The sequence below is a fragment of the Vanellus vanellus genome (genome assembly GCF_965231255.1).
Source record: "Vanellus vanellus genome assembly, chromosome: Z".
Taxonomy (NCBI): domain Eukaryota; kingdom Metazoa; phylum Chordata; class Aves; order Charadriiformes; family Charadriidae; genus Vanellus; species Vanellus vanellus.
This window is the reverse complement of record NC_138908.1, coordinates 23554192-23580297: the sequence shown is the minus strand read 5'-3', so window position 1 is coordinate 23580297 and position 26106 is coordinate 23554192. Positions and strand designations below refer to the sequence as shown.

At 41.2% G+C, this 26106-nt stretch overlaps 1 protein-coding gene across 1 annotated transcript in view; it reads left to right on the top strand.

Annotated features, from left to right (window-relative positions):
• Positions 1-26106, top strand: part of CAMK4 (calcium/calmodulin dependent protein kinase IV) — a gene marked incomplete at both ends in the record, with an annotated part of 170047 nt that overhangs the window by 117704 nt on the left and 26237 nt on the right. The gene's annotated exons all lie outside the window — the stretch shown is intronic.

Sequence of the window (26106 nt, the reverse complement as noted above, 5' to 3'; positions counted from 1 at the left end):
GACTGAAGGATTACAAAAACAAATTCTGGAATATTCTCTCAGTCATTGACACAGAAATACAGGAGGGTTCTGAATTTTTAATTGTAAGAATTAGGTTAGGTGCCAAATATTTTGGAGCTATTTAGATCAAGTTGAAGATCTATTACCCGAACATTTACCTGCAGCAGCGTTTGTGCACTCATTCATCACATTTCATTACTTCCTGTAGCTAGAACCTTCAGCTATGATGACTCCTAGCAGCATACTTAAAGAACTGGGGGGTTTTAAAATACTGTTTTTGCTTACAAATGGCTAACGTAAAAAATTTCATCTTAAGGACATCTGCAGGGCTTGTGGCAGTAGACCTTGCACAAATGGTGCATGTGAAGCTCTGCACAGTTGTGCAGAAATCAGATATATGCTTTTATCCATTTCCAGTTAAATTCCTGGCTGGAATTATATGAGTGGATAAGAGATTTGCATATGTACATGATATGCAAGCATGCTGTACGTAAAACTAAGAGCAATTTGAAAATTATACTGAGAACATCCACGTTTTATTCAAATAAATTTACTAAAATACATATGAAGCTCTAATTACAAATTGGGCTCTGTCATCTATTAAAACATTGACATTATTACTTTTCTTACTGTATTTATTACTTATATAAAGTATTACTATAGTTATTACTGTTATATACTATATTTTCTTTTGCTTAATTGAAAGGTTTTGTTTTCTGAAAATAAAAATTAATATAGAGCTTAAAACTTTGTACTCCTGTCTTACGTAGGAAATGATAATAACCTTCACTTCACCCAAGTGGTTTCGCTATACTGAAGGGCATAACTGCATAGTTGTATAGTTATATTCTCTAGGCAAAGTACGTGAAAATCGATGTCACGCATGTTATTTTGTGAAGTCCTGATTATTCTAAAGGCTGTTGGAGGCAGAGGGGAAGGAGATCCGGCAGGTTTCACATCAGCCCTGCTGGCCAGCTTTTGCAGCCCCTGCACCTCTCTCTGCTTCCCATCAAGGCTGTGCCCAGAAGGGGTTTCTGCAGTGGGCTGCCCGCCTTCTTCTCTGTCACATGCAACGTGCAAAATTTCCTCTCTCCCTTCATCCACACATGTCAACATATGATATGTTTCCGTCTATCTCAGTCAGTTAAAAAAGCAACACAACAGAATTGCTTTCTTTTTCATTGCATCTTTTTTAGCTTCAAAGCAGCTTACGTAATACACAACTCACTTTTAACTTGTATGTGATTGACTGTAGATCAAACAGATGTCCTGAAGAATATATTCTCATATGTAAGCCTTCATAATGGCAGTTTTATCTACTTCTATTAAGCTAATTTTGTGGATGTGACAAAATTCTATATACATATTATATTATACTCAACATGGCAGCAGTCTTAACGATTATTAACTCTGTATACAACAGTTGTACTTTATGAGGTATAAAGAAATGCCTCACCTGAAGATAGATATGTAAAGTGAAGTGACTTTCAAAAAGGCTCAAGGCAACATTTCTTAGTTACGCAAATTAATACAAGGAATGTCACAGCAGATACACTGGTTGTACTAACTGATTTAACAAAGTTTGGATAACTGACAGGTATTCTGAGTTCCCTGTGAAGTCTTGTCCTGAAGGAAGGTACGAGACAGTGACTAAACAGGATCCTGTTTACTGCAAAGGGTTTTACAGTGCCCTTGGAGTCACAGTAAAGGAAGAGAACGTATATAATTATTATTTTACTATTTATAACCATTTATACTTATTAAATTAGACCTATATTTGTGTAGGCAAATCACAGCATGAGAAAAAATAAGGAGATTACTCTCCATAAGGAGAAATGTATACTGTCTGATGTGATCTTGCTTGTAACCTCTTGAACTAGCACAAACACCTACTTTAATAGTGATTGCGGTAGACTGCAGAATAAAGAGGTTCTAACAATATTTCTTCCATAAATAAACATGCCTCATAGGCATAACAAACCCTATATATCAAGGCAGGGTGTCAGACAGAGAGGAGGAATGTAATAATGGTAAAGTGGTTTTGTTTGCGTGCATGTACCTTTTTATAATCACAGTCAGTGAAGGCAGGCAGGACCAATGGTTGGATTATTGAGGTGTGTTGTGCAGGGCAATTATATACATTCTTCCCTTGAATGTGAACTGCGAGTATTGCCATGGACATGGCATGCAACTTAATGACTTGTAGGGGAGAATTAACGGTATCCATCTAAAGGCATTGTTGTTGGGTTTTTCAATTAAAAAAATAATTGCCATTTGGTGAATTCCAGGCACAAAGTGTTTATTTCTTCAAAATTTGTTTGTGAGGCTTGAGGATGAAGCCTCTCGGAGAGGAGTGATTTAACACATCGCATACAGAGATGACTCCATGGAAGCTGGGAAATCATCTCGGCCTTTTGTTCCATTTGGTGACAACATTTTAACAAGGGCTTCGTGAGTGTCCCAGGGAGACCTTTCTAGCGCATTGCTGTCAAGATAAATAAGCAAGTAGGTAAACTGTCAAGTTATGTAGGAAACCTATTGAAGTCCTGCCACTGCCTGGGAGAGGATTGCATTTGTGTCCTAAATGTGGTATTCCTGAAGCAATGTTAAGTAATGGTTTCATACATAGGATAATCTGTTTAGAGGATGAGGGCATTTTGGATGAGTAGCTTCATCATTTTGCTAGCTTACATTCGTTTGTTTTTCTTGTTTGTTGTACACAGATTTAAAACTAATTTTTCCTGTTAATGATGTATTTAAATTGTTGGAAGTGAAATATAGTGTGTTTGATTATGACACCAGCCTGATTTATCAGTACCTTGATTCAGAATTATTTTGTCAAAAACATTTTTGGAGACCTGTTTTAAGCTGAGTCCAAAGCTCTTTTTGGAGCACACAGAGAAAAGATTTACAATCAAAAGAGTCTGGCAATGCTGCCATCAGCAGTAAGGAAATGAGGGTATTGTATTTGCTATTATCTCTAATAGAGGAAGTGAAACAAGCACTAATGATCGTGCTGCAGATCTACTGTATTACAGTTAATGTCCAGTGCAGCAAAAAGTCAGAGTCATATTTGCTAAGTTGTTATCATCTTAAATTTTGCTTTCATCCAAGTAAGGTGTCCTTCTCTCATTTTGGAAACAAGTTACTACAGTGTTAATTTTGAAAAATATTTGGAAATAGCAGTAGAAGTGATTAATTAGCTCTTGTTTTAACTCACAACACCCTGCAAACACAGTGCCAAACGCTGCTGTTTTTGAGCCAGTGCCTGCAGTCGATTCTTGTTGCAAGAGACTGACATTTACAGGCAAGTTGTTGTCTAAGAACTGATTAAGGACTCGAGGATTCGACCTCTTCCCAATTCGTCTCAGACAGATGGGCAATTTGCCTGTACCTTCATTTATAAGATGGGTTGTTGAAAATACTGTGTGAGGAGTGTTCTGGCCCAGTTCAAAGGCTGGGTCTATATACCTAATTAACTGGTCTTTGGGGAAGCGTTTGGCGATGGCCTGGCCATCCATTTTAGAGGGGGAAAGTCCTGGCACAAGCTCAAGAGAAAGTCCTGGCACAAGAGAACAAGGTCTGTGCCGACACTGGGTCTGAGTCTTGGCTTTAGAAAGCCAGGTATGTTAGGGAGCCGTGTATGTTTAGACAGCTTCTGTATGTTAGGGAGCCCACTGTTAGCAATTAATAAAGCACAAGTAAAGAAAAAAGACTGCCTATATCTCAGACTTTATCCTGATAATACTCCTTTTTCATTATCATTTTTATTGCATGTATTGTGCAAATAGCTTTTATTGCATGTATTGTGCAAGCTGTCATGCAGGGACAGGACATCCAGATATCTGCCCCTATGGAATGTAAATAGTCTACGTTCTGTATCTACAAAATACACGTCACTATAGGGGCCTGGCAAGGTCCTGAATCTTCTGAGATGGAGAATCTCCTAAAGCATCCCGAGAGCCTCACACGCTGTGTAGACACAGTATAAAACTAGCATTTCAATGCTACACAAAGGGTCAGGAAGGATTCATGGCAGATCCCAATGGAGACTGAGGAGGTCTTGCCTCACAAATTGCTCTAGGGGAAATATCAAAGTAGAAAACCACCCGGCTATGCATGAATAGATAGAGGAGAAATGCTAACTGGCACTGCGGGAGTGTCACCAGTAACTACTGCTCTTCATGCAAACTGTGCAACCTTGATAATGTGATAGCTGTGTGGAGAGATATTATTACATTATTTCTCTAAGGGCTAAAAGGCATCTAGTTATGTGTTTCATTAAATTCCCTATTTTGTAGTATTATTATTTATAGTTTTTTATTATTACATTCCCAAATTATTTTATTATTAAATGATTATTATTATTTTTTTATTAAATTATTTTATTCTATTATTTTATTATTAAATTCCCAAATTTTTATAAGGTTTGAGGAAACATGTAGAGACTTAATGCCTTTTAGTAAATTCAGTGTAGTGGGAATGGCCTGGATACATCTGTGTACAAGAAGCTGCTGGACTGTCCCCTGCGCAGACACCAGCCAGAGGACAGGAGCAGCCCTGGTCCCCTGCGGTATGCTGCCAGGCAGAAAGTTGCTTTCCCAAGGAACTGGCACAGAGTAGCAGCACCTTTGCAGATTTCACTGCTTTATCCCTGAAAAGATTTGATGAAGCCTAGGGAGGCGCCTTTCTTCAGCTCTCCCCATCCACAGGGCTGTGTTTTTCTGTCTCCCACTCCTGCCGTGCCTGCAGACCTAAGCGAGGACAGGCTCGTCTCCCTGTGTCTTGCTGTTCCTGCCTCAGTAATCATGGTAACCTTAAAAAATACATTGATTGTTCAGAAGTAAATAGCAAGTGAACCCATGACAAAAAAAAAAAAAAAAAAAGACATTTGCAAAAAAATTACTTAATAGTACTATTACAGCCTTGTGCAATTTTTAGTCTCCAATTTCGTAGTACTGGACTGACTAGATAGCAGGCTCTCAGCAAAGTGGATATTTACAAAATTACATTTTTTCATTAGGTAATATGGCAACTTACCCGAATCTCCATGCTTGTGGTTTGAAGAAATGCTAAGAGAATTTCTGCTCTGTTCAGGGGAGATTCCTGATGTGCCAAGGGGGTGGCATGAGCTAAGATTGACTGACATTGATCACTCTTAAACAGGCTGAGTAATAATTTATCAGTCGTTGTTTCAGCTAAGTGGCTTCATTTCTGTGGTCCTGACAGCATGAGGGAAACAAGATTCCTTGTTTATTCCCCCGAGATTCCTTAGTGATCCCCTAAAATGCCAGCAACTGGATATTTTGGAACTTGTAACGAGTCTGGGTTTCTCCTTTTTCATTTACTCTTTCTTGATTCTTTTTATGTCCCTATGTGACCGGTTTTACATGATGTTCTCATACTAGTTCACTGGCATGTGCAAGTTGCTTTCTGAACTCTTTTACCTCCATTTTTAGTGTTGCTCAATAACTATCAACAAAATCAGGGAGTGTCTTGACTTTAATTTACACACACCCCTTCTTTTCACTTGAGGTTTTCATAGACTCCTGTGTCTGAACATCAAACTCTACTAGTAGAGTTGAATAATGGAGCTAATGTTTTCAGGAGTCAGTGCCACTTCACGCTTATCAATCCAGTAGTTGGAGTGCATGATGGTGCTTGTTACTTCATGAGCTAGAAATAATGAGAGAGGATATATGTAAGAACCAGGGTGTCTCCTTGATTCAGGTAGCGGTGATCAGGGGCTTTTTCAGGAGCATAGGCCTTCCAGATTTATTACGTGGTGCCTGAATGTAGTGCACAGGCAATGGTGGTTCGATTTCTGGGCACTGAGAAATTTGGTTGTTTGGTGAACAGTGCTGGATGTGGGGGGTTTTGGTGGATTTTCTGACACAAGTCCTTGTACAATAGGGCAGCAGCTGGAGTGTAAACAAACAGTATATTTCATTACTGGAATGTGCTTTTCCAAATACCCTGCTCAGCTGAGTCCATCTGATAAGCAGCAATAGCAGAAAATCAGCATGCTGTCAGTTGGGAAGTCAACATACACATCTGTTATTGCTTGGGTTTTAAAATTACTTTGTCGTACCACTGTGGTTTCCCATCTATAAAGTATTATCATACTTTATGGTAATAAAATATGCTAATTCTGGATTTTATTTTAGTGTTCAGCAATTGTAGAGCTAGGTACCATAAACTATCAGGGCTGGGAGCCAGTCCTTTTTCTTGCATCTGACTGTGCCTGCTTTACTGATCTTCTTGTATCTTTATATGCGACACATTGATGCATGTTTTTATGTTGCTATAAAGAACTTTGAAAGGCATGTGATAAAAAACTCTCTCAATTTTAAAGCCTTAAAATTATGTTCTTCATTGAATAATCAAGATTTAATCTGAAACTCCATTATGATGTGATAAGATGTATTATGGAACATATTTGCTAACAAAAAATTCAACATGGTTTTCTGTGCAGATGCAACACCCTAGAATAAGTTTGCATGTGTGCCTATCTGGAAGCATGAATAATTGAACAAACTCACAAACTAGAAACTTAACAGCTCCACATCTCTCATAAATAAGAGTTCTCTCTTCCTGCAAGCACATTTCATTGAAGTGTCTTTAATTGGAGCACCACATGAGCGCTCAGATGTATACTGAAGATGCATCTTGTCTTGTAGTCTTTCCCTTGGTGACAGGACTGAAACTATCTCTTTTCTGTTCCTGGTTGCTTAATTTTTTCAACCTAGGGAGAGAGATGGTTGATAAAGCCTCAAAGGTGTTCGTTTCCTGTAAAATATCATTGGGATTAGTCAACAGGCTGAAAAATTATCAGTGGGAGTGAGCAGACAAGACTCCTTAAATCTCCTTCCTCAAAAAAGAGGGGCTAGAAGACACAAATACAATGCTGCTAATGTCCTGAAGAGCAGATCTGTGGAAACAGGGTTTCCCTTCCCTACTGTCTTCATCTCAATCCTTGTTTTTCCTTCTGACACCCTGCCTCTGACTTCATTTCTTATTGGAAAACCAAAGTTGGGAGGATCAACAGGCAGTCACATGCTGGTTCACTGTCGCAGGCGGCCAAAGCACCACAGCTCCCCTGCCTGATGTGAGCTGACAGTGGCTTGGTGGTGAGCCAGCGACATCCCCTTGGAGGGGTGCTTCCACCACGCAGCCGCTGCTTCTGCTTCAGGTGTGCAGGGGTCCTGCTGCCACTCTGCAGCAGCAGAGGGAGGTTCCTGTCCTTTCCCTGCCAGTGCAGATGCCCATGCAGATGTGCACAGCTGAGGTTTGCAAGCATCTTTGCCTTCTCTGCAGGGGTTGCTGGATGGGTCATTCCCCTCCACATTGGATTCTTTTCCCAAATCCTGTTATCCAAGCGATGCAGCACAGTGATGCCATGTACTCTATACGCAGCCTTGGGTTTTTGCAGAGAGTGGAGGAACAGGCAGGTTGGGCTGCTGTAGCTCATGTGAGTGTTAGCTTATACTCCAGCAGTTAAAATTATCTCTGTCATGACAAACCGTCTTCGGTGTTGCAGCACAGCAGGCTGCTTTCAGTGCATCTGTGATGAAAGCCACGTGTATGCCATTCAAATGCAGCAAACCACAGCGGCTGTAGTCACATGAGAGAAAGAAAAAAAGGGCTGCGGTTCTGTCTAACAACCCGGCATAACTCTTCACGCTGCTTGCAACCCATGTGGGACAGGGCACGTCGGTTGTGAGGGATCGATTTGCCATCACGTGTTCCCTTGCTTGAATGTAAGGATTCAGTGGCAAAACTGATGAGGGAGAAGAGAGGTCCGTCTTCTCCAAAAAGGTTGAAATACGTTTGATAGGGTGGGCAATGATTCAGTGTTCATTCAGAAATTGAAGTCTTGGTAGTATTTATTTTGTAAATTATGGATTCTGCTGTTCACTTATCCGTTGGTAAATCAAACAGGTGAACATAAGCCGAGTTTTGTTGACAAGAACAGCATAGTTTTAGACAAAAGTCTCTTAACAAATGAGAGATGATCTCACTGTTTTGAAGGATTTACCTGGTTTTCTGTGCAAGCATGACTCCCTGAAGTAATTTTGTGTGTGTGGTTGTCTAGAAGGACAAACAAGTCAAAAGAAATTAGTAAGTCTGCAAATACAATTAAAAGCTCCGGTCTCTAGTAAGCTCTGAATTCTCTAATCAGATAGTGTGAAGAAAAATGTGGTAACATGCAGAGAAGCCAACCCAAAGACAATGTGTTATACATTTTGCCTTTAAATACCCATGTAATCACTGAAACTTGCAGCAAGGAACAGCTCCAGTTTGTCACTTTTGAATATAAAATAACCATTTCCAGCCCGGCAGGTTTTTGCACTTCTTTCCGTGTGAGACTGCTGCTGTCCTGTGCCGTGTTGTCACAAGTGTTATCAGTGTAGGTAGGTGTTCAAGCTACCACTTTCCTAAGCTAAATTTCAAATTAGGGATCTGCAAAGGATGCCCTGTTTAGCCAGAATACAGACCTGCTTCCTTTTCAGACGTGCCGCCTTTTCTCCATCTCTGTTAATGCTCTGGAGGAAGCAGCGGACTGAAAAAGGTATGTGTCTGTGCAGAGCCTTGAGCGTCTGTTTCAGGAGCAGATGGAAGATATTTATAATTGTGTTTTAGTGATATGAAGAAATGGTTAAATAACCTAATAAAGGTACTTTCCAAACTATCAGGCAAGGTAAGCAGAAGAGTGATATAGTAGGGCTGACGTTGCTGAAAGAGCATTTGTTGAGAAATAGCTGTTGAGGTAGACAGTAAAGCATGTCTCTTTGGGGGATCCTTTTAACGTCTGTTGCAGGTAACCCAGTAATCTAAGCTAAGGACCAGATATTGGGGCTGGGTTTTTTTTCCAGTACTCTAAGCATGCTCTGTGGCTCACATCACACATCAGGCTTTGGAGGCGACCAGCAGCAGCGTGGCTTTGGCAGGCTGGCCTCTGCTCCTGGTGTCCCCACCACCACACAGATGTGCAAGACATACCCCCTGAACTGGGCAGCTTCCCGTGCTCCAGCCTGCTGCCAGCTTCCCCATGAAACAAATGCCAGAGCCAGGTGGATTTGGATAGGTTTAGATCGGTAACTCAGATAACTCCTGTCTTCCCCAGAAAACCTTTAATCTCTGAAAGCAAAGATTCATGAAATCCTACTATCCTTCAGGTTTGATGTACCCGATATGATGTCATTAAACTGTTACACAGAAAAGCATGTGGCTTTTTAAAAGTAAATTGTTCATCTCTAACTATGTTACCTTTTACTTTACTGTTCTTCCTGGACTTTTTTTTCTGTTGTGACCCTTTCTTTTTATTGTTTCTTAGAATTGCTTTTTCCGCATGAAATGCAGACTGATGGATCTAAACAGTGAAATATCATGGGCTGGTTCATAGCTTTCTGTCAGTTTTCAATTTGATTGACACATTTAAAATCATAGAGTTGATGTGTTTGATCTGGGCAAGGAAAATTCAGTTCTTTAGTATGGGAGGGCACAACTGGGCCACAGAAAAGAAGTCATTCACTGGGCTGTTGTTTTCAAAAACTAACAATCTTCCTCAGACAGTTGGGGTTTTGTTTCAGAGCTGTGTCCAATATGTTGCATGCTTGGCAAGGGTCTTTGGCTGAAATCCTTTCATGCAGCTTTGGAAAGGTAAAAAGAAATGACACCGGCCAAATAATGTAGCTCTTTATGCTTCGCTGCTGGCCCTCCCATCGGCGGTCGTAAGAACAAAAGAAAAGCCTTCTTCATAGCCCTTCCTCAAAGATCAGCTAAAAACATTCCTTACACAGCCCCTTCCAGAAGTCTCATCTGCAACCAGATGTGATGAAAAGAGCCTGGCAGCCCTTCAAACGTGAGACCCGTACGACCCCAGAGAGCCCACAAAAGCCTACTCATTAACAATGGTGTGAAAAGCATTGCGTACACAGAAGTGTGCCCTTGCCAGCGGGGACAGCAGACGTGTTTGTCACTGGCCTTCCTGACTGTGTTTCTTGTTCTCCTGCCGTAGCTTAATGCTGTTCTGTTAACATTGCAGCTACTCAGGGGGAGTGCACAGTTTTTTCAAATTAGAAGTAGTTTGTATTTTATCGATATTCTGAGCTCTGAACTGGACATGGGGAAGGAGTTTATCTGCTGGGGCAGGGAGATATAATCCTTCACCAGTGTACTTGGGGCTATCGGAGACCATATGGACCTTCTCTGTCATTCCTCCTGTAATCCTGAGGAGGGAACAGCTGCATTCATGCTTTTGGGTTCATCAATGAACGCAAAAAAATGCAGGATGGGCAGCCTTAAATGCTTTCCAGTTCCTAAAACCCTTCCTCATCCAGCCCAGCATGCCAGCAGATAACTGCAAAGAAGCATGCGTCTAAAATTTTGGGAGGTCAAACACCCAGCTCTGAGCACCTCTCTGGATGCAATGTTTTCTATTGAAACAAAAATTGAATCTGGCTTTGCACCTGTTGTCCTTCCCTTCCACCGGAGGTGTAGGCCCTTAATGATACTTAGATTTGCAGTGGGTGTAACCGCATGAGATTTGAATATAAGCTGTAGCATCTTACATACTGTAGAGTTCTTTAGCTGCTAACCATTTTGATTTCCTCTTAATTTTATACATAAATGTGTAAAATTTATTTGAAAGTAACAACAAAGTATTCAAGACTGAAATATTCAATCAAGATTTGTGGTTTTGAAAAGTTGTTAAGTTACTCTTCTTTCTGTGATGTTTGGCAATGCAGGCAATTGTACTTAACATTCCGTGATAATTAGATTCAGAGACTGCTGTTTCTGTAATGACACAGACATAGGGGACCTTATAGTCAAAATGACTGGCTGCTTTTCATTGTGTGTGTTCACTAAATAATGATTTACTAATGTACAGCAACCAGAGGATAACGTATGACGAGATAGCTCTGAAATCCTCTATGCTTTTCTACATATTTGTCCCAGGAAAATACAACATGCATCATCTGCAACTTACGGGGAAGGTAATGTTTTTCAAAGTGAAGTATATTATAACTTTATTGATTTGCATGTGAGTTTTTTTCCCAGTGTCAGGAGGTTGAGTCCCTAGTTGCCTTCTAGCCCTAATCATGTTTGCTCTGAATGGAGAAAGAAGCTCCATAAGTGTTACATGCACTGAAACTCCCATGTCTACCCTTGGCTATTATTCAGCCACAAGAAAAGGCTCTGGTTTTCCCATCCTGACTAGTGAGGATCATTTAGGTGTCAAGTTCAAATCACAGAAGGTTTAAAGAGCCTGTTTCTTTAAAGGGTGTGATAAATACAATAAACATTGCATTTAGGCAAGATGGAGTTTCTGAGCACCACTTCACTTCAATGCAGGATTGTCATTGACTGTACAGCCATGGCCTGAGCAGAGTAAAGATATTTTCAGGGCATCCTAAAGGATTGTCTGCCATGGGGACCTTTCATTGGGGCAGGCAGCTCTGATGATAACTTTATGGGCAGAGTTTATCTTACATGTAATGTAGCCATGGTATTTAAAGATAGTTGTTGGACTATATTTGTGAACGAATGTACTTTAACCACATGCAAAGGCACTTTGAACTTGGCTTGGCCATTCTTCCTTGAGTTCTAGCATAGGTCTTCTTCTGTTGGGTTTCCCCTGCATTTTGTGGTAATTTTTTTTTTTCTAAGCAGGGGAACATTGCTAACAAAAAATTCCCCAGCGTTCCTTCTAATAGGTAGTGTGTTTAGTTTAATAGGTAAATGAATTTAGCTGCAGATTTTGTTAATGATGCTAGTGCGCTTGTTCTGTTACTTAGGCATCAACACTGACTTTGAGTGTACAGAACTTACGTTTTAATTAACTCAGAAAATTATTTGATGTGATTTAGCAATACAGCTCAATTTTGTATTTCAAATAAGTCTGCTCTGACCACAGCATCCTGCATGTTAAATAAATGCAGCCTACTGAAATACAATATTAGAAAGAAATTTATTTAAAAAGTTTTTTATATGACATCTGATTAAGCTTCCTTACCCTGTTTCGACACAAAGAGGAAAAGACTGTGTTGGAAAATGGGTGTGCTGTGAGATGTGACCTGGACAAACTGGAAGAAACCCGGCATCAAATCTGGGTACAAAAGCTGATTCCATGCTGGGTTACTGGAGCCCTTTCTGAGGCAGGAAAGTACACCCCTCCACAAGAAGGGTGTGTACACCAGGGATCTTGTTGCAAAAATGAGGTGCCACCAAGCAGCTGCTCCGAAGCATCCCGCTTCCCGCTTCTGCGTCTCTCTGGGGTGGATTTGCCCCCTCCAGAAAGAGGGTTCAAGTACTAGGAGTGGCAGCCATGCATGCTGCCATGCTGGGGGCAGTGAGGGTTTTTTGGAGCCTCTGTTGTGCCCTGTTGGTTAATAGAAAAGAAGAAAAGAAATCTTCAAACTTTCATCTTTCCAGAACTAAAATAAAATAATAATAAAAAAAAAACTCTACAAGGCTGATAATACCTTCCATGTTGTTAGAGGATATAACTTTGTTTTGGCCTAATAATACCTTCCATGTTGTTAGAGGATGTAACTCTTCTTTTGGCCTTGACTGGTAGAATTAAAGACATTTGTCGACCACAGGCTGTGTGAGCTTCTGTCTCCTCTCCGTGTGGTGAAGGTCAGAAGAGGGAATATTTTAAAAGGCTGTGCAATAGAGAGCAGCACAGTAAGACTGAATGTTAGTTTGAATTCTTCTTATGTGTTTCTGCCTTCAACCACCATCGCAACAGCAATTTTTTACCCAGGATTTGCCTTGAGAAGACAGTGTTCTTAAAGCAAAGAAAATGGTGCCTTCAGGTATGGCTGGAAAAAATAAATACAAATGGCCTGCAGCCATTTACGGGAAAAAAAAAAAAAAAAAAAAAAAGTTCTTCTTGGCTGCTAAAATTAAACCTTCTTTTTAGTATTTGTTTTTTTAGTATTTTGCTTTTGGCATTTCTCCTGAAAAGAAGTAGCTTGTCTTGAGGAAAGGACTGAGGTATCACAGATTCGCATATTCTAATGCGCATTACACAGAGAAGTATATTCAGTCTTTAAGGTGTAATATATATAGCCTCAAGTCATATACTGATAGGCTTTGGCAGAAGCAAATAGAGCTGTCTCAAAGACTGAAGACCTTTAGACTACAGACTTCAGGTCCTGTCCAGAATTTTAGAATACTTTGGTTTTGGCAAGCATTTTCCCAAAACTACACTTTTTCCTAGGGATTTTATTACCTCATTGTGGCATACATAGTTCACAGTGGGTAATCGTACCTTCAGAATCAATACCTCTGAGTTTCGTGAAGGATTATGCAAAGGTAAGGAAGATGCTCTGAATAGAGAAATACAAACTTATATATACCCTCTCACCAGCCACTGAAAGCAACTAAAACCTCAGCTGAAATCTTTGTACATCAATTTTTCAGAGTTTTTTTAAAAAAGGTGTGTCAGCAGAGAGCAGGTGAAACATAATACTTTCCTGGCGACCACAGTATCGGTCATTGCATGACCTCTCCCCTCTCCCTTTGCTTTTGTAACTCTGCCTAGACTAACCATGTGGTAGGCAGCCAGCTAGTGTCCCCTTCCAAGATAGTCACAACTTAATACTGGTGGAGGATGTTGTCCCTTGTCTGTAGCAGGGGCTGGTGCACTAGGTACGAATGCACAGCTCCACATGGAAATGATGTCAGTGTGTGATGCACATTCTTAATTTTGCGCTAATGTGTAACAGGTTATGTGCATGTGCTCTCTTCTAAGAAAAATGCATCTGGTTTAACTCAGTTTGTGTACTGTCTGCTGGTGTACATAATGCCATCCATGTGACGTGATAGTCTGTAACTTAACATTGGCTGCTCTCAGGCTCTGTAATATTTTTTTGTGTGGAAAATAATCAGCTTTTGCCCACAGTTTATATGCATACTGTTACAATTCTGTGATAAAAGCTTCCAAAATCTGGGATAAGATAGCTTAAACACAGAGGTAGTTAAAATAATCAAGTTTGTCAAAGAGGAAACTGCAGTGAATGTAATTTTAATGGTGGAAAATGTTGGCACATTCATCGGTGTTATATTTTTGAGCTATTCCTGCTAAGTCTTACATTTGATGGTGTGCCTGATAGTGTCTGTTTCCTTGTTTGGAAACAGCATTGGTTTATCTGAAACTGTTCTGTCTTTGTTTAATCATATTTGTCTAAATACAGTTACTCCCATCTCTGCAAGCTCACAGAAACTGCATGCTGACTGCATGTAGCTACCAGCTGAAGCCCCAAACTTTATGCTCACTGATTTAGCAGGGGAAAAAAATACATGCCCACCCATACTGAAACGTAGGCATACCTTACATAAAAGTACAGATTTTTCTGTGATTCAATGCTCCATCCATGTGGATCATCAATGCTTCACTGAAGTCAGTGGAGCAAACACAGCCATTAAGTTTGGCCTTGTTGACTCCACAGCTTGGAAAAAGGCATCCCTGACTTCTCAGGGGTGCTCCCTTTTGGAGCCTGGGAAGGATGCTCAAATCTGAAGTTCAGCCTTTTGTTTCCATCTTCTCCATAGTTCTAGTTTTCATTTGGTGTTGCCATCATAGATATATCTTCTCACAGAGTGATGAGCCATAATGATAGACCAGTCAGCTTTTTCTCGTGAATTCTTGTTGAAATGCTTAGGGAACAGCAGTGGGTTTTCATTCCTCCTTCCATCTCCTCCATTCTAGATGATTACCTGCTGTCTTGAGAAACACCAGTTGTTTTCTCTCCAAGTCTGCAATTTTTCTTAAGCTAAATATGCCTGTATGTTTAATCTCTGCTCATCAGGACATGGGCTCCAGGGTTAATGAATTTCTTACTGGGAGATCTGGACCTGATTTCAACTATTCTGGGAGAACTCCAATCCCAGATACCATTGGAGGCACACATGTTCAAGGTAAAATTACTCAAAACGGAACAAGTTCTCCTGATCACTCAGCTAGACCTTACCTTTACACCTGTCCCCTTATGAATCTAAAATATTGCATCCCACTGATTTTTTTCCCTTGACAAAATGAGAATTTTCATGTTCTCCAAAAATCCCTGCTCGTTCTTCAGTCCAGAAAAGTCTCAATATGTAATTTCAGTGTTACAGCATATGGTAGTGCAGCCGTCAGCCTGTTGTGGCATCTGGTGTAACAAGACCCTTGCGCGGCAACATCTCTCTCCATGGGAATACCTCCCCTGCTACATCCAAGGACTACATTTGTCTGTTGCAAAAATGGCATCACACTGAGGGTTCATCTTGTACAGCTGGGGTGTACTAGTAGTACATCTTGTGGTGTATAAATACACCTAAGTCTCTCTCCTCTTGTGTTTCCAGCTGGTGACTCCCCGTCTGTGTGCTCGGCAACTTTATACAGATGTCCAGTAGCAGGAATGATTCCTACCCTTGAGAGAGGTTGATATTTTACAGACCTCGGTGGACCTGCCAATACTGCATGCTGTTCATCTTTAGCAGTCACATGAAACTGTTTATCTTTGCTGTGTGAGGAAAATGGCAGAGCTGTGCGTACCACAGGATGTGCTGTCTGGATGCTGAAAGATGCATAAAGGTGGATGGAGCTGGTGCTTAATACAGATCTTGGTGGAGAGTATCTGGGTAACAGAAGCAGAGCAAGGGGGTGTGAGAGACCTGAGCAGAAGGAGGTGGACAGGCTAAAACAGAGTCAGTGCCATGGTAGAGAACAGGGGCAGGCCACCAAATGAGCAAGAAAATGCAAATGGCTTGACTATTTAGCCCTGCGGGATGAAGAATAGGACAGGGAGGAAAAAAAGGCACCTGGAAACCAGTTAAAAAAAATCAGCAATAGAAGCAAGATGGGTTATAGGCAATCTATTAGCAGAATTGTGAGGGCTAAGTTGAAGAATGTTAATTACCCAAAATTAAAAATGTAAGCAAAAGAGTGTACATAAACTGGAGATCTTGTCGTAGACAAGACCATGCAGAAGCTCAACCTCATAGTCTGCAGTGCTATCTTTGGTGTTTGCCAAAAGTCTGAGTGAAACATATGTTTGCCAGTTTTCTCTAAGCCTCACAGATTGAAAGACGACATTTTCAGCAGTAGCTTTCTTTTTAATCACTTGCTCAGAGCTTTGAGATCTCTCTGCTCCACATTCCCCCTTGAACTGGAGCTAGCAGCCCCTTAAATCATTCCCCTTTGACATGTTGTTAACAGCCTTGCAGCCCAGGCTGTTCTTGCCTGACAAAAGACGTTACTCATCTGAAATTCTTCCAGTGCAGCGCTGAGCAGACAGGAAAGTCATTTCCACGTACTTGTTTGCAGGATTTTGTGTACTGCTGCCTTGGCTGAGCAGAGACCGTCTCTCGATAGGATGCTCACCCTGGCAAGCACTGAATTGAGATCAATACTTAAATACGGATGCAGTTGTCATTTCCAGTTCATCAGTGGAATGAAGTCCTCCTAGCTCACTGTTTCTCTTTTGGCCTTCCAGCCCGAGCGTCCTCCTCCAGTCCCACTGCACAAGTACTTGCAGCCTGCTCTTAGCTAAGAAATAGGATTTGGTGCATGGGGTGACATTCCCCATGCATCGAATCCTGTTTCTCCTAAGCAGCTTGACTCACAGAAGATGCTAGAAACTGCAATTAAAAGCATTCAAAAAGCTACAGTATAAAAGGGGAAGAAAGAAAGTACCTAATACACTATAAAAGAAGTCTTTAAGGTGGAAAATTATGTTTTACAGTGAAAACCTACTGCAACCTAATCTCTACCTTAAAGTCAAATTTCCTTTTGTAGATAACAGAGCTGCAGCAATGTGTCAACATCCAGAGTGCAACACTCAGCTTCCCATCCTTATGTACTGTTTCCCACTCCCTGGTGCCCCCAACCCTTCCCCATCTTCTTGTCCCTTTGCAGCCACCACTAGGTGCCCAGGGAATGTCCAGGGCAGTGGGATCAATGGGGTACAGAGCAGGCAGTGGCCAGGCTGTGGTGGGTAGGTGAGCAGAGGCACTACAAGGAGGAGGAGGAGGAGGAGGAAGAGAAGGAGGATGTGTAGCTGGGCTTAAGCAGGTCCCTGCCTCCTGAACGTCCCAAGATGGGGTCTGGGCACCTGACTGTCTACATCACTGGGCAGAGGTACCTGCCTAGCACCAACACGCTGAGACTGAATGGGAAAGTTGGGTGGTTTTTCCTGGTGAACGGTTTGAGAGAGATGGTCTAGCTGGGTTTGACTAGTCACACAAACTCTCCTGAAGAAAGGTGAAGGACTTTCTCTCTGCAGGGTCACAAACTCAGACAACACGTATCCCCTTAGCTCCCTGCTGCAGTCGCTGCCCTTACAGGAGCCGTATCATGTATTCTTCTTTGTAACTGTACTGAGCATCACCTTAGAAGCAGTTCATGATTTGACCTCCACACTTCTTGGAAGGTTGCCCTGAATACTTGTGGCTTTCACAGTGAGGAGTCTTTTTCTCATTTCGGGCCAAAAGATATGCATAGCTAGTTTCTGGTTGTTTTTTTGTGCCACGAATCCCTTTGCTTAAACCCTTTCCTTCCACCCTGCCTGGTGCTTACTGTGATGTAGTTATAGCTGTCAAATCCTCCTTCAAACCTTTACTTTGCATTGCTGAACAAGGCAAGTTTGACATCGTCTCATCACACAGCAGCCTCTCCACTCCCCATTGATCCCTGGTTCTCCAGAAGAGGTTTCCCCACACCAAGTTCTTTCCTATCTCTCCTGGAAGTACTTTATCTGCTTTGCACTTGGGTTAATTCCCTGCCTGTTTTGCATTTCTGCTACTAATCTTCATTTTCTTCACTTCAACCTTCAGCCAAACCAGTAACTGATCTGAAGTAATATTATCTAGCATACTGAAATCCAGACATATTTGTATCTGTGATTGTTACATGAAGTTTAAGGGATCAAAACCTCTGAAGATGAGGATTTTACACTCTGTAAATAGCCCATAGTCAGAGAATTGCTTTCTCCTTCAGCACTACTGTTTACCTTCACATCTGCTGTTGTAGCCAGTGCAGTTGTGTTTTGGTTAGAGGTTCACCTGAGGTAGGAGTGGTACACCGTGTTCTGAAATATGTTAAAATTAACATTGATTTATCTTCCATTAGCACTTTTTAGTCTAGCAAATCTGTTCAACCCTAACCTGCAAAGGCTAAAGGGGGCTTGGGCTCCCTTTGCTTATTTAAACCATACAAAACAGTGCAAAGCTTTGAATTTTTAATTGTATATTTCTTCATTGTATTTCACATTCATAATTCAGGTCGTAGCAAGCCAGAAGCCTCTGTGATTAGAAACACCCATAAATGATGGCATTATAAAGAGTGAGATGGTGAAAGCTGGGGTGTTAAAAGGCAACACAATTTTCAATCAGACTCTTCATAGTTCTTCAATCAGATTGTTTTATTTCTCTGACCAGTAGGAATGTAGGTGTTTACTTGCATGAGGCCAAAATAGCTTGTTCCTCTTAATGCTGATTTAATTTTAGATTCAGAGGTGTGAGATAAAAAGTTTTTTATCCCAGTTGACATTCTTGTTTCTCATTATATGCTTTAATTTTATTTACTGAGATTTTGAGTGAATTAATTTATAAACGAGATTTTAATACCATCATCCCCTCAATCTGGAAGTTACTCTGTAACAGCAAATCCATTTTATTTCTCAAAATGATTGCCAGACTAATCAATAAAGATCAAACTGTGGACCAGACAGATTCCTAATTATGCTGTGACTATTTTTTAGTATGGGAGTAAATTTAACCCTGTCCCTAATCTTTACATCTCTTGTACACAATATAATATCTGTGGAGACCAGTGACGAATGGCGTTCCTCAGGGGATGGTACCGGGACCTGTACTGTTCAACATCTTTGTCGGCAGCATGGATAATGGGGTCGAGTGCACCCTCAGCAAGTTTGCCGATGATACCAAGCTCTTTGGCGAGGTAGACATGCTGGAGGGGAGGGATGCCATCCAGAGGGACCTGGACAGGCTGGAGAGGTGGGCCCAAGCCAACCTCATGAAGTTCAACCAGGCCAAGTGTAAGGTCCTACATTTGGGTCGGGGCAATCCCAAGCACAAATACAGGCTCAGCGGGGAACGGCTGGAGAGCAGCCCTGAGGAGAAGGACCTGGGGGTGCTGATTGATAAGAAGCTCAACATGAGCCAGCAATGTGCGATCGCAGCCCAGAAGGCCAGCCATATCCTGGGCTGCAGAAGTGTGGCCAGCAGGTCAAAGAAGGTGATTCTGCCCCTCTACTCCACTCTCGTGAGACCCTACCTGGAGTACTGCGTCCAGCTCTGGAGTCCCCAACATAAGAAGGACATGGACCTGCTGGAGCGTGTCCAGAGGAGAGCCACGAGGGTGATCCATGGTCTGGAGCACCTCTTCTATGAGGAGAGGCTGAAAGAGTTGGGGCTGTTCAGCCTGGAGAAGAGCAGGCTCCAGGGAGATCTTACTGCAGCCTTCCAGTACCTAAAGGGGGCCTACAGGAGAGCTGGGGAAGGACTTTTTACTCGGGCATGTAGTGATAGGACGAGGGGGAATGGCTTTAAACTGGAAGAGGGCAGGTTTAGATTAAACATTAGGAAGAAGTTTTTCACTTTGAGAGTGGTAAGGCACTGGAACAGGTTACCCAGAGAGGCTGTTGAGGCCCCATCCCTGGAGGTGTTCAAGGCCAGGCTGGATGTGGCCTTGGGCAACCTGGTCTAGTGGGACGTGTCCCAGCCTATGGCAGGGGGGTTGGAACTCGATGATCTTCAAGGTTCTTTCCAACCTAAACCATTCTATGATTCTATAAAACCCACAATCCTAAATTGAAATACAGAAATAAAAATATCTTTCTGCCCTATCTCCATCCCTCAGAGTGCTGTGATAACATGCGACTGAGTGATGGTCATTGCATTTAATTCTGCAGTTTTAAAACAGAAGGTCTCAACTCTCTTTGAGAGTTACAGCGTTGACTGTAAGGCTACAGAGATAGTTGAATTATGATGGTAGTGCAGTACAAAAACCAAAACTAGCACATACACTGTGATTTCTTTGAAGATAACAGAAACATTTCCACTGATTTCGTAGGATTCATTGCAGTTTGTGATGTGTGGCTGGTGGGTTTTCTAGCTGTAAGTCCTAACTGGAAATTACTGTTTACTTGAAGACATACACCTGAGCTGGTTTTGCACCCCAGGCCTTTTCCTGTCAGCAGCTTTTCTGACCACAGAACCTGAGGCAGACACCACAGGTGGCAGCACGTTCATAGATGTGTTTTGTCACTACTCACTGTGGAAAGACCTCGTATTGTACAAGTTTGTCACATATTATTGTCACTTTCCTGCAGAGATAGCCCTGAGGGTTGCAGTTTGGAAAAGGTTGGCTTATTTGCATTGGGAATACAATCTGTCCAAAGTCAAAATACCAAGGTTTTCTTCTCAGTTCCATAGCTGTGAGTTTTGGTAGAATATGTTACCTAGCACAACAGTTTTGTTCCAGTCAAATATTCTTACAGGGTTTTTTTCTGAACCCTGGAAAGAGTATGGCATAATAACTGAGAAACAGAAACCTATTTTTTGTAGGTTCTTTCAGAGATCTCCATTACAATAGCAAAATTTGGAATAAAATGAAGATAGATCCATGTAGAAACTAGGAGAAATATGTATGGAAACAGGATTCTGAAAATTTTTCACTGACACAAATAGAATTCTAAATGAAATCTCTTACTGTGTCTTCCGGTGTTGGTGGATCTTGTAAAGTAGAATATTTCTAACCTTCTGTACATTAGACATCAATAATATGGTGAGTTTTAAGAATCAGCAATGTCGCTTAAAGTTATGGACTGGAGTACAAAATCCACAGGGAGATTTCTTTATTAGACAGAAATTAAACATCCCATTTTGATCAGTTGCTGATCTCTCTGAAAACAGAGGAGCTGATAGCAAATTCAGGTTTACAATTCAGTATTTCTCCAGTGGCACGTGGTATCTCAGAATTCCAGTCATTCAAAAAGCGAATGTCAGGTGCCTTGATAAGGTCATCTCATTTCCCAGCAGAATGTGAATTGTTCTTTTGCACTCAAGAGCCTGCACAAACCATGTAATATTCCTTTCCAGAAAACTCATAATTATATTAATATGCAATCTGAGATAGCTTTTCAAAGGAAGCAGTCAGCTACATAATAGAGACATCCACAGCCTAATCATCCTGACCTCCTCCTCTTTCTAGTAGGTGAGAATTTTTTAACTCCTTCCAGTTATGTTCTTGCAAGCATAGCTCCTTTTTATGGTTTCAATTTTTTTAAACATATGATTTCTTCACAAATATTGCTGATATCTTGTCATGTATAACAAAATTGTTTATCCTTAATGTAGTCACCTGGAGACAAATTCAGGCTTAGAAACCTAGAATAGAAATGGATCTTACGAACTCTAGCTCTTTTGGGGATCCTAAATAACTCTTCATGAAGATTTTTTTTTTTTTTCAGATGAAGAGGTCACTGAGTGACCATGGTAGAGCTACAGTACCCTTCTTTGCTGGTTTTGAATGTAAATTTTGTGTTGCAAAAGCATGAAAGGGTAGTATAGTATGCAGATTCTAGCCTGCAAGGTGCACCTTGAGTGAGACAGCTCCTGATGTATGCTGTTGCTGCCAGAAACAATACATTTTTTTCCTTCCTCGCTTCAGCATAGGAGACTGCATGTGTCATGGTGCAGTGAGGCTGGGATCAGTCCAAGTTTGCTACACCACCTGGAAGTGGTTTAATGTTATGACACCTGGAAGACATGAGGTGGGCCTTTGCATCACTTCTAGAGGATGAATAAATGGAAACACTTCTGTGCGTGTAGACCTTGAGGGCTGTGCTGTTTAGAATTATGTTTTGAAAGAAGGCTGTAAGAAAAGAGGCAATCCCTTTTTTTTATTAAAAATATATATATATATGGTCTAGGCAGTCCTTTCTTGAATGTAAGGTCAATATTAGGCTTAGCAAGTGATGCTGTTACATGCAGGCCAAGCTTCACAATTCAAGGAAAGCAGTATAATTAACCCAAAACAGCACCTGTGTGTTACTTATGCATAAGTAGGAATTGGAATGAAGAAATACAAGTATTCATTAGATACATATAGTTAAAAACTATAGACTTTTTATATGCATAGTTTGGGAAGAGAGTTTCACAGATGGGCAAAAGAAGTGTCATCCTCCTTCATTGATTTATTACCCTGAAATCTCACCTTTGAAACAATTGTAAATCTGATCCTACTGAAATACGCATGTGAGGCTTTCTGTGTCTTGCTGTGGTTGCGTGCGCCCTTGATGCAAAATTCCAGCAGTTGGGTCTTACTAGCACCCCACTACTTTAATTATGAGATCTCTGTGCATGCTAGTAAATTAGCTGGGGTCACTCTCTGTCAGCAGTGCCAACTGGCTTGCAACAGCCATTATCCATACCATTAAATTGTGCCAACCTCCAGAACCAAGTGGCCAGTTTCAAATTGCCTGGTGGGAATAATCTTTGGCTTGACTAACAGGGAGTTTTTTCGATCAGTGATAATTTACCCAAGGACTGTTCTAAAGACTTGAACAGTGTAGACAATTGAGTTTTAGCACCTTTGTACACTCCTTGTCATGGGTTAATTTATTAGTGTTACTGTACTCTACACGCAGAACAAAATCACCTAATTCTTCAAAAGCAAGTAGTATAGACTCTAACTCACCCATTTAAGAGTTACATTATTTTACAAAATATCCCTCTTAAAGGGAGAAAAATTAATCAACATCCATGAAATGCAGTGCTTTGATTAGAATACAAAAATTTAAATTATTGCAAGAAAACTAAAATGTGTTCATGTAGAATGAGCAGATGTGCACCTGTGGCTATTTAGGGCATTATATTAAGGCCCCGTTACAGGTATACTAGAGCTATGGTTAGCAAATCTCTGTGGTTAGTGAAACCTAACACTACCAGGAATGTTTTCCGTCAGCTAAATGGCTGTCTGATGCTGGAGGTTACTGGGGCCTGAGCTAGCACCAGGTATGGGAACTTCAGATGTATTCTAGATTGTTTTTTTCATTTGTATCTTTATAGTTTCCTAGTGCAAAACCAAAGATGTTACTGACTTGCAAAAACATTACTTGTTTTTCAGTAACCTGCTCAGAATACAGAATCTATTTCTTTTTTTAGATTTGCTAGAATAACAGTGATGTTGCTGAAGGTTGTATTCTATACAGGGATGGCAGATTGATAAAATACCTTCTGCAAATTTATGCCATTGGCTTAAAGGAAGAAGCCTGATTTTGCAAAATTCCTCCTTGCTTCCTTTTAAATGTGCTGTAGTGGCATTAATTTACAAAGGCACATAAAGTGAATTTATGAAGCTTTTGAGTTCTTTTTTTAGCTTGGTCTTAAGATAATTGCATCTTTCTAAATATTTTCCATATTTTGAAGCTAATTAAAAATGCTTTCTTATTATGGTTTTTTTTCTATTTGTTTATATTGTGACTGTGGTCAATAAAGTAAAAAATGCTGAAGACAGGGAGCAAGTAGAACAAAGTGGTAGCAATGTAATGTGCATGTAATGCTTTTTGTCTTCGGACCACTGTACAAACAATAAAACCTCAGAACCCTTTGGAGGATGGTAAGAGTTAATCCAAGTGAAGTAAGCGAAGCAGAGAGGTTCTGTGAGTTGTGCAAAACTACAGAGGAAATGGGTGCTGGTACCAAGGGCAGGATTGCTGGGTTTTGGCTTTTGTTCTAGGGAGGGGGCTGTTTGTGGTTTCTTTTTTGGCTCTCCTGTTATTTTTTTTTGCAACATCTCTTTGTGGAGGGGAAAAAAAAGCGTACTGCGCTTTGGCAGCTCTGACAGGTCAAGTCACACGTGCTAAGGAAGTTCTGCTCACTGCAATTTGGTGGAATTATCCTGCATCTAATGTCATTTCATCACAAATGACTGAGTTTTCCCGGAAGAGCATATATCCTTCACCTTTTCATTACGCAACTGGACAGAGGGCAGGGACGTGGTGGGTGCCTGGTCAGCGTGGAGACTGCAGCGGGAAGGTTCCCCTGCACAAGGGGTCTGGGCAGTTGCAGGAAGAGAAATGAAGTCTTTGTCTTCTGCACCCCAGGCACGCAGAAAAAGAAAGTTTAAGCAGAGCGGCTGCATGAGGAACGTAGTTAATGTGTGTTGATTCTTCACTGAATTCAAATAGTTTGCAAGTGGGCGGTTCTTCTGGATGGATGTAAGAAAGCGGCACTACAGCAAAGCTCTTCTACCTACTCTGATGCTGTGGCCTACTTACAGTTTAAGAGGAGAATTTCATGCCACTGCAAACAGCTCTCTTCACAAAGCCCGCTCGTTTGGGATTTGTGTGGGAAGGTGTGTGCGTTATCCTCTCCTACAGATGTCAGATTGTACAGAAATGACTGTACATGATTTGCTTTGATCACACCTGGTATAGTGTCGTCATCCTTAAGGCTGCTTCGCTCTTCTAAAAGCAGGAACATTCAGAAGATAAAACTGTTTCCAAGTGTAAAAGAAAATAATTGTGGAGATTACAGTTAAAACTTTATATAGCCTAATTGCTTAATTTAGAACTTCTCTTCCGAGATATTTCATAACATTTGCGTGTACTATCAGCAAGTTTGCTGATGACACTAAGCTAGGAGGAGTGGCTGACACGCCAGAGGGCTGTGCTGCCATCCAGAGAGACTTGGACAGGCTGGAGATTTGGGCAGGGAATAACTTAATGAAATACAACAAGGAAAAGTGTAGGGTCCTACATCTGGGCAGAAACAACCCCAGGTTCCAGTATAGGATGGGGAGCTACCTGCTAGAGAGCAGTGTAGAGGAAAGGGACCTGGGGGTCCTGGTGGACAGCAGGATGACCATAAGCCAGCACTGTGCCCTTGTGGCCAAGAAGGCCAATGGCATCCTGGGCTGTATTAGAAGGGGGGTGGTTAGCAGATCGAGAGAGGTCCTCCTTCCCCTCTACTCTGCCCTGGTGAGACCGCATCTGGAATATTGTGTCCAGTTCTGGGCCCCTCAGTTCAAGAAGGACAGAGAGCTGCTGGAGAGAGTCCAGCGTAGGGCAACTAAGATGATTAAGGGAGTGGAGCATCTCCCTTATGAGGAAAGACTGAGGGAGCTGGGTCTCTTTAGTTTGGAGAAGAGGAGACTGAGGGGTGATCTTATTAGCGTTTATAAATATATAAAGGGGGAATGTCATGAGGATGGAGCCAGGCTCTTCTCAGTAGCGACCAGTGATAGGACAAGGGGTAATGGATTCAAGCTGGAACACAAGAGGTTCCACTTAAATTTGAGAAGAAACTTCTTCTCAGTGAGGGTGACAGAGCACTGGAACAGGCTGCCCAGGGAGGTTGTGGAGTCTCCTTCTCTGGAGACATTCAAAACTCGCCTGGACGCCTTCCTGTGCAACCTCATCTAGGTGTTCCTGCTCCGACAGGGGGATTGGACTAGATGATCTTTTGAGGTCCCTTCCAATCCCTAGCATACTGTGATACTGTGATACTGTGATAACTTTGAATATAGTAGACCAGCAAAGAAAATAAACAGATTTGGATTTATGCATTTATGTTGGTGCATTTCTTCCTACTTTTTATAATACACAGATTTGTTATCATAAATCAAATTAGTTGTGTTAATGCATGCTTACACAAAGTACAAAAGCAGATATTTTTTGTTCCACTAAACTGACATTCTGTTAAATGAGTTCTACTAAACTAATTGAAGTTTTATGAAAAAATTTGGAAATCAGTATATCAAGTAGCAAACATATGGAATACTTTAATTTCCCAGAGCAACCAGTAAAAGCAAGACAAGTGCAAGCAATAGGCTTTCTGCAAGATGTTTGGAGAAGCTTTCATTATTTGGTGCCATTTTAAGACTCCATTTTGTTATTATGTAAATACAGAAATCCAAACCTTGCTGAAATATATCCAGAAAAGAAATCATATATATCCTGAAAACCCTTGTCAATTCCTGGGGAGCCAGCTTCTGACACTATCATTGACAGTGTCTTTTTTTTAAAGCTCTTTAAGCAAGAATTCTCAGATATGCTTCTGCAACACTTCAGAACAATCCCTGCA